Here is a 9,266-nt window from a genome sequence, read left to right as displayed (position 1 = left end):
AGCCCGAAACCAGTGTGTTCCAATAATTGAAAATATATTGCGGCAGTTGTATCGCCAACAGCATATGCTGGAATAACTTCAGTAAAGAATCCTGCACTGACAGTTGTCGGATATAATCCAACGCCCTTCGTGGTATTAGCCAGGAAAGTGGTTGTTTTCTGATACGTGTCAGTCCATCAACCTATAGTGTAGGGAGTTGAGACTGGAATGAACGAATTGTTACTTTAGATGATTTGATTTATAGCCAGTCTTCAAGTATGCCCACTGACTATATGTAAAAAGAAATGTCTTCAGTGCGTACTACTGAATGTATTTTAGAATAAAAAATTATGAATATAAAACATTTTTTTGCTTTCAAAGAGGTCATACAGAAATTTTCAGGCAATAAAAAACTAACTACAAACAAATCGTCAAAAGAAAATTTACGAGATGTGAGTGAAGAGCAAGGTAAAAGATTTTACCAAGATATTACCTAATGAGATAGAAAAAAGATACAAGGAAAATAGAGCGTCTCAATGATGGCAGACTACTGTTGGACGCTTCAGAGAGACTTTCCAGATGATTTCTATAAACAAAAAGGTACCGAACGTAGTCTAGATAAAAAAAGAGACGGAATTATAAATATTAAAAAATGTGTTTACTCTTTTATCTTTAATAATGAAGATGATAACTTGTTTAACATAGATACCTACATTGTCACACCCAAAGACACAAGAATTACAAAAACAAAACAAATCAGCTCTCAATTTTTTGCAGGCTTGTGTTATTTTCTCAAAAATTTAAGTGAACTGGAAAAATGATATTCACCAATTAATTATTTTATAACATTTGAACTATGACATTTGAAAAACTTTTGGCTTTTTTTAAGTATCTCCAACATTTCAGATTCACATTGTACAACAAAGAATTCCAATGTACCCCAGATACGTTATCAAATGCGGAAATGAATTTTGCGATATCTCTTTCCAGCTCGATTCTGGAATGAGTGAATAATTGTAATCGGAAACCTGTTGTTTATGTCATACTTATTTTTAGTAATATCTTCTGATACGGAAGTCACTCGTATTAAATTATACAGCGCAGCGTGTACTGAATATGTTGGTTATCTTCAAGGATATCTCCAACCGAAACAAATTTTCGGCAAAAAAGTATACATCTCTTTACCTGTACCTACATAATGTTCCTAGGAGTAATAGTAGTCAGGGAAACTATGTGTCGTTTAAATATCAAAGGCTCAAGTTGGTTTTTCAAGTTAAACTGATTTCTCGTCTTGGAAAGAACAACTGACTGATTTCCACAAGCCCAACAATCTCAGGTTTCAGAAAATTGTTGAGAGAATCCATATTATACTGTAGTTCTAACTATTTAAAAGCAATGTATATACAGTTCAAATTGAATTGCCATTTACTCCATACAATTCAAATAAAAATAATATCTTGGGAGTTATTTCAAAATCATAACTATCGCGTGAGAAAATAATTATAGGCGGTTACACAAACAGATGCAACACGCATTCAAATAAAGATTTGAGGACTCCATATTGTTTGAATGAATTTTATCAAAGGCTCCATCAAAGGTCATCATTAGTTACCAACTGACCACGTGACGAAAAAAATGTAGGCATATATGTCAGTACTATGATTCAATCTAGAACTACTGCGGTTTTTGTAGTTAACTTTTCCATCAACCACAACTCTTAAATGTATTAAGCCAACTATCAAGTTTAATACAAGAAATTACTTTATAAAACCGTTTCACAAGCGGCTGGTTGGACAGCGATTAAAAAGCAAATTTACTTGCATCCCTTTCCCCAGTTAACTTTGACAGAAAACATTACCCTCCCACTGTACTATCTATAATGCTAGATATTACTATAAATTGATGGATGTAGCCGTTACTACGTAGTAGGAAATTATAATGAAATAAAAAGAATTGAAACTTTCTATGTTTTTTACCACTTTTATTTGTTACTAACGTTACTGCAGTTTCGGCCTATAAGAACATTTTCAAAACTTACTTACTTTCTTACAAACTTAAGTTTGTGGAGATCAAAACGTGAGGTGTAGTTTTTGAAATTATACATTAAATGTTTAACTTATATCGAGTGGTTCAACGAAAAGTATGCACCTTGCTTTTCTCCTTTTTTTGTAACTTAACGCAAAAATGCTCGGAAAGGTCAATTTTGCTTTTGAGGGGGACACATTTTAGATGTATTTTTCTACCTGTGCCTTCAACCCCCTAGCGAGGGTGAGTAACAACCCTAAAATTTTAAATAGAAAGTGGGGTCTAGTGATATATCATTTGAAAGGGCACAAAATTCTCTTTCCAATGATACCTAATTTGTTGTATTTACTTGAATAGTTATAAAAAAAGCAAGAACATTTACTCGATATTTTTGGTGTTGATGAAAATGCGGAAAAACGGCATTTTTATCACTACTACATTCCTCAATTTCTCTCGTGCGTTTTTTGGTTCAAATAACAACAGCAGATAAGTGTACAAAAATAATTTAGGCAAACGTTCATTGATTCAGTTCGGTTGCTTTTGAAATTATTTCAACTTTACTGTAAAAATGGTTTATTCCATTCCTGAACGAGTTGAAATTGTTAAACTTTATTAGCAACGTAATAGTTGTGCTAGACTCACTGCTCGCCTCTTTAATAACAGTCATCCCGGGAAAAATGTGAATGATTCGTACGTTGCCAAGTTAGTCCAAAAGTTTGTCGATACCGGATCTGTCTGTAATGTGAAACACCAGCCACGGACACCGATCAGAAATGAAGCAGTGGAAGTCGCTGTTTTGGGACATGTTGAATTGGATCATTCTCAAAGAACCCGTCAGCTTGCTGCAGCCTCAGGTATCTCCCGTTCGTCCATAATACGGATATTAAAATCCTATAAATTTCATCCGTACAAAATTAAATTAGTACATGAACTCAATGAAGATGATCCTGATAGAAGGCTGCAATTTTGTGAACAACTGAGCCAGCTACTAATTGATGATCCGCACCTATCATTCAACACGTGCTTTTCCGATGAGAGTACTTTTTTTTAATGGAGCTGTGAATAGGCATAATTGCCGTTACTGGAATGACAGTAACCCACACTTATTCCGAGAAGTCCATACCCAGTACCCTCAAAAAATCAATGTCTGGTGTGGCATATTACGTAGTCATAACGTAGGGTCACTTTTTATTCCTGGGAATTTAACTGGTGAGTTCTACCTGAACATGCTTGAAGATACAATTGATCCTCTCATAACAGAAATAATTGAAAATGACCAAAATCATAATGATGATCGGCTTCATTTCCAGCAAGATGGAGCACCTCTTCACTATGTTGATCCGGTAAGAGAGTTTTTAGATGACCGGTTTCCTGGACAGTGGATTGGAAGGAGAGGCCCCATCGAATGGCCTGCCAGGTCACCTGATTTATCGCCTTTAGACTTTTTCCTTTGGGGACACTTGAAAAATAAATGTTTTGCTACGCAGCCCGATCTTCCATAGAAGATCTTCGCCAACGAATTACAGCAGAGTGCAGAAGTATAACACCTGATATGCTACAGAATGTTAGGAATAGATTTGAACAAAATCTGTATTATTGTATGGAAGCAAATGGGTCATATTTCAGCACTTGCTGAAGTAGGATTCTACTAAGTCAATTACACATTTCAAAGTACTGGGTTGTAGTTGTTTTTCTTCATAATACCTACATGTTTGAGTGAAATACAACAAATTAGGTATCATTGGAAAGATAATTTTGTGCCCTTTCAAATGATATATCACTCGACCCCACTTTCCATTTAAAATTTTAGGGTTGTTACTCACCCTCGCTAGGGGGTTGAAGGCACAGGTAGAAAAATACATCTAAAATGTGTCCGAGCATTTTTGCGTTAAGTTACAAAAAAAGGAGAAAAGCAAGGTGCATACTTTCCGTTGGACCACTCTGTATATTAAATGTTTAGTGCATATGTTTGAAAATGTCCTTATAGGACATGTATTTGTAAGTATCGTTACTGCAGTAACGAGCAGTGTCTTAAGATTATTAAGACACGCCCGAGGAAGCCATTGTATGGCGAAACACGTGTTGCGTTTTTGTAAAACTATCTAGTGAAAATCACACAATAAAGTGTTTTTAGAATACGTTTGATAAATTCTTGCTTAAGAACTCACATTATGTGAAAAACAGAACCTTCAAATGCATGCGCCTCTAGGACCTAGCACAACAGCTCGAGGAGAATAATCGATCAATTTTCAAATGTCGACAATGGCCAAGAAAAAGAACAGACTGCCAACATCCGCGGAAGGTGAAATTGACCAGAGAGGCAGAGTTTCGCACCAGAAGGAGTTATCTTACCTATGTCTATAAAAAATAGATTCTGGTGAGAAGTGTAAGATCAAATTCTGAACGACTGAACGATGACTGAGATGAAAAAAAGTCATATGAAAGATAATGATCTAAATTTGATTAAAAATTGGCTTCACAATGGAGTTCTGCCAGCAATAGGTCAATTTCCAAGTATAGTGCAGTTGATAAGCCTATTATTTATCAACTGGGGTGTCGAAGAGAGAATAAAGGCGAGAGAATCGTTTGTCTGAGATACGGCTACCACTGTGTTAAAGTGGTGAAAAAGGGAAGACAAACATACTGGTGCCGTTATGCGTAACGTTACCAAACGGTTTACCTTCCCATAAAAAGAGGGAAACAGAGGAGGATACAGAGTGTGGGATAATTAATATGAACGCCCATCTGCACAAACATTTTTTCTGGCTTAATGGTTGATGAACAAGTTATCTAATTCACTCATAAACGGATTTGGTTTTATCGAGACACCCTATATAAATGTCAGACGGTTCGATCACCCGTTTATTCATTCGTTACTCGAATAAACACAGCCAAGTAAATATTTGTATTGAGGTCAGATACATATATAAGAATGCATACGTTGTAAATTATGCCGAGTATCCATATATGGAAAATTATCCTTCATGAAGACGTAACGTCCACTTTTATGGTCTAATGTAACACCATTATTTCACGAGAGAAAAAAATTACTGATCGATTAACGTGGTAAATGGTTACTTGTTCTACTTATGATCAAATAATTTAACTGAGAATCATGTATATTTTTTAAAACATAGGTAGTGATTCTTTTAAAGTAAAATATCCTTAGTATATACTTTCGTTGATGTGATACTTTCCTGGGACATTTCAAAAATCAATTTTTTCAAAACGACAGCCTTTCGTGCCGTCACAAATTATTTTATTTGATGTTTCTGGATATGATGTGGGATATAATGTATAGCATAAAATAGATGTCTCTGTCTGCAGCTAAGGTCTCCGGTATACAGCCATATTTTTTTCAGATATTCTCTCGGTGGACAGTGCCCAGTTATTAACACTATAATTATGTTTCTGAACCGATCCCTTGCAAGGCAAGTATATGAAACCAGAAACTAAAAACCAAGCAATCCTGAGATAATACTATGTTTCGACCCACCATAGGTATCATCAGTGGCAAACAATCACGAATGCAATGTTGGACACAACTGTCCTTAGAAAAGAAGAAGCCCAAGTAGTAAACGGTGATGATCTCCCCTCACTTAGACGCCATCTTTGTGTTTCGAATTAGCTTACTTTTTGAACTCGTTCCGTACCTCAGATTTTGTTAGGAAACTTCATTTCAAAATATATATAAACTGAAATATATCAAAACATCGTGAATCAAGGAAGAAAATGGAGCTAACAATGATTTTCAGTTTCCCTATGATTCAGCTGATGTTCGATTTCACTCAGATAGAAAATATAAAACAGAAACAATCATGCCCACAGAAAAATTTAATTGAAAATTATCTCAGGCTTCTTGGAAACACTAGTTATAAAATGTAGTATGGAAAACGCATCATCAAAGTTTGAGAATGGCACCTCCAGTTTTCGAAAAACTAGAATAATTTGTTTTCAGCATAAAATGATCTCAATGAATATCACATTTTTGCAAATATCGCTTTGTCAAAAATTGTCAACGTACATGATGACGTACAAGACATTCTGCCGAATTTTGACAAGTACGTATTAAATTTTCAAGGCCATGGTGTTCTTTTTTCCCGCACTTTCAAGTGAATTCTCTTTGTAATATTTTCTTTGATATCAATGAGCCGTAGGTAAATATAGATACCCTCCCCAAGTGCAGGCATACCCTAAACATGAGATCCCTTCTATTGTTTTGGTGTTTTCGGCCTTGATTTTTCTTACCCAAGACCCTTAGAACCTATGAAAAAGTATTCGAGCCAGTTTGAATCAAACTATCGAGCTGGTGGTACAAAAAATATCCCATCAATGCATGCATATCAGAGATTTCCCAGTTTAATGTGTCATTCATATTTATGCCTAAAAAATCATATCATATCAGAGATACCAGATGTCTGTCAACCCCAGCAAAACTGTGTTAATCCCCTTCAACAAGAGAAGGAAATTGGACGATCTAACGCCACTTTCCCTCAATGGTGTGATCATTCCATTTGGAGCGGAGGTGAAATATATTGGCATTGTCCTTGATACAAGACTCACCTGGAACGCTCACTTGAAAAAAAGTTTTACACAAAGCCAGACTGTCTCTATGGACTGTCTCTATGGACAGGATTTGTGGTAAAACTTGGGATTTAGGTCCCAAACAAATCCATTGGATTTATGTGATGATTGTCAGACCAATGATCACTTTTGGTGCAATTGCTTTGTGGCCGAAAGCTTTACAGAAAATGGCCCAAGCGAAGCTCTCTGGTTTACAGAGACAGGCTTGTCTGGCTATCAGTGGTGCCATCAGTACCACACCGTCAGCGGCCATAGAGATCCATCTAGATCTACCTCCTCTCCACAATTTTTTTGGAAAGAGAGGCTAGATGGACTGCATACAGACTTGTGCACATTGCCAATTGCACAAATCAATTCAATGCAGAGTGCAACAGACTGTTGGTTGACATTGGAAGTCACAGCATTCTGGAAATGACCTCTGACTTTATGCCTCCAACTGTCAACTACGAACTGCCTTATAAAGTACTATTCCCGAGCAGAGAGGACTGGATCCTGCGGGAGAAGGAAATATTAAGAGCAGATAGTTGTTGGTTCACAGATGGATCAAAAACACCTTCCAGTTCTGGTGCAGGTGTTTTCAGTCGCAGACCCAGGACAGAGTTATCTACCTGCCTAGGAACTTATGCGACTTATGCGTCTAAATTGGTAGCAAACTGCACAAAAAGACTCTTCTCGATAGGAAGACTAAACAGATTGTCTCTGGTCTGGATTCCTGGCCATACTGGCCTGGAAGGCAATGAAGCTGCTGACTCTCTTGCAAAGAAGGGTGCTGCAAGCGGTTCATTGGACCAGAACCTGTCATTGGCATCGCTTTAGGCTTTGCCAAACAAACACTGAACACCTGGATGGCAAGAAGAGTTATGGACTTCTGGCAGAATCTTCCAGGATTGGCCCACTCCAAGGCGTTTATTCATCCTTCGAAGCTTGATTCCAAAAAGTTGTTGAACTACAGTAGGGATGAACTACGATGTCTAACAGGCCTTCTTACAGGTCACTGTCATTGAATCATCACATTGAATCATCACATGCAGAGACTGGGACTTTCGGAAGACAGTGTGTGTCGCCTCTGTCTGGAAAATGATTTGGCCGAGTGTGAATAGGTATGAGCCACAATAAACCCTTATGGGTTGCGGTGGAGGGTCGAATAGACCCAGTCACTTTAGACCTACCTACCATATCAGAGAAACAATATCCAAATTAACCAGCAAAATATACCCACTGCAATGCCTACGAAGAGTTCTCAACTTGTCCGTACCTACTAAAAAAAGTTTATTATGCTGTAATTCAGTCACGACTCACATATGGAATCTTATTATGGGATTCATCATCATCAGCTCAGAAATTATTTGTACTGCATAAAAATACCTCAGAAGTCATGCAGACCATTATTTGCCAGTCAGAAAATACTTCCTTCTTCTTGCTTGTATATTCTAGAAATACCTTGTTACATTTTTAAAAATAAAAAAAAGAATTAGCACTCATAGTAATGATCACAGTTATTCAACCAGATTTAACCACCACCTAAAAACACCTCGAAATAATTTGAATGTAACTAGGGTACCTATCTCCGATGGTGTAAGAATTTACAATAAGCTCCCAGAATCAATTAAAAAGGAAACTACTAACTTCAATTTCAGAAAACATCTCAAAACTTTTCCGTTGTCGAAAATATTTTACAATATTGAAGAATTTTTATTCCAGCAAACTGGATACTTCATTCAATAATATATTTTAATTTACCTACTCGATTTTTTAAATTGTCAGTTTCAAATGTAAAATATTTACCTATATGTAATTTGTGTTTTATACTACTTTCACTGTAATCTGTAATACCAATGAATAAATTGAATTGAATTATTGTAATAATTTCGCATTGTTTCGTTTTGATTGTCAACTTAACCTTACATTGTTCTTCTAGGACATTTAAAACTCTAACAAACATTGACTTGTCCTATTTATTGTTATCGATAGTTGAGATATCTTGTTTTTTATTTTATTTCATATTTTTATTCCAGGAAAGGCAATTAAAAACAGCTTTACATATTTTTTGTTTAATTTTCAGAGAATGGAGACAATTTTAAATTCTAACATGCTAACCATCAGGCACATAAGAATTCATATCATTCCAATGCATGGCTGTAATGCCGTAACTTCAAGAATTCTAATTGCCTCTATTCTAGACGACTTTTCTCTCTATATCGGGCAATAATACAATAAATCATCACGAAGGATGGAGATCTCGAGTTTTTTACTGAAAACGATCAGTTCAGTTTTTGATTCAGAAACGAAACTTTTCCTGTCTTTGACGCATCAAGTTTTCATTTCGTCACGGAATGTTCTCTATAAAAGCTGTCTTATGTAATCCTAAGACCTGCAGTGAATCATAAATCGGCCCCAATATGACTTTCACTGCGCACATGTTCAAGTAGGTACCAGCACAAGTGCTCCATGACACATATGTCCAAATATGCCTTCTATCTCGCTTAATGAAGATAAACAGTTTGTACCGAGTGTTCGATTGAACTGATTTATACACGAATTTTTTTTAGTCATGGTTTTGAAACAGGCTTCAATGTTGAAATGAAAAACATACCTATGTGATTCAGAAGAATTAACAAACGATGAAATGATAAATAGTATATGAAATATTGGATTTGAAAACAATAGTGGCGTTTAAC

The sequence above is a fragment of the Leptinotarsa decemlineata genome, unplaced genomic scaffold (assembly GCF_025532065.1).
Source record: "Leptinotarsa decemlineata unplaced genomic scaffold, Ldec_3_MD MMD2_tig00002082_RagTag_RagTag, whole genome shotgun sequence".
Lineage (NCBI taxonomy): Eukaryota > Metazoa > Arthropoda > Insecta > Coleoptera > Chrysomelidae > Leptinotarsa > Leptinotarsa decemlineata.
This window is presented reverse-complemented; position numbering follows the sequence as displayed.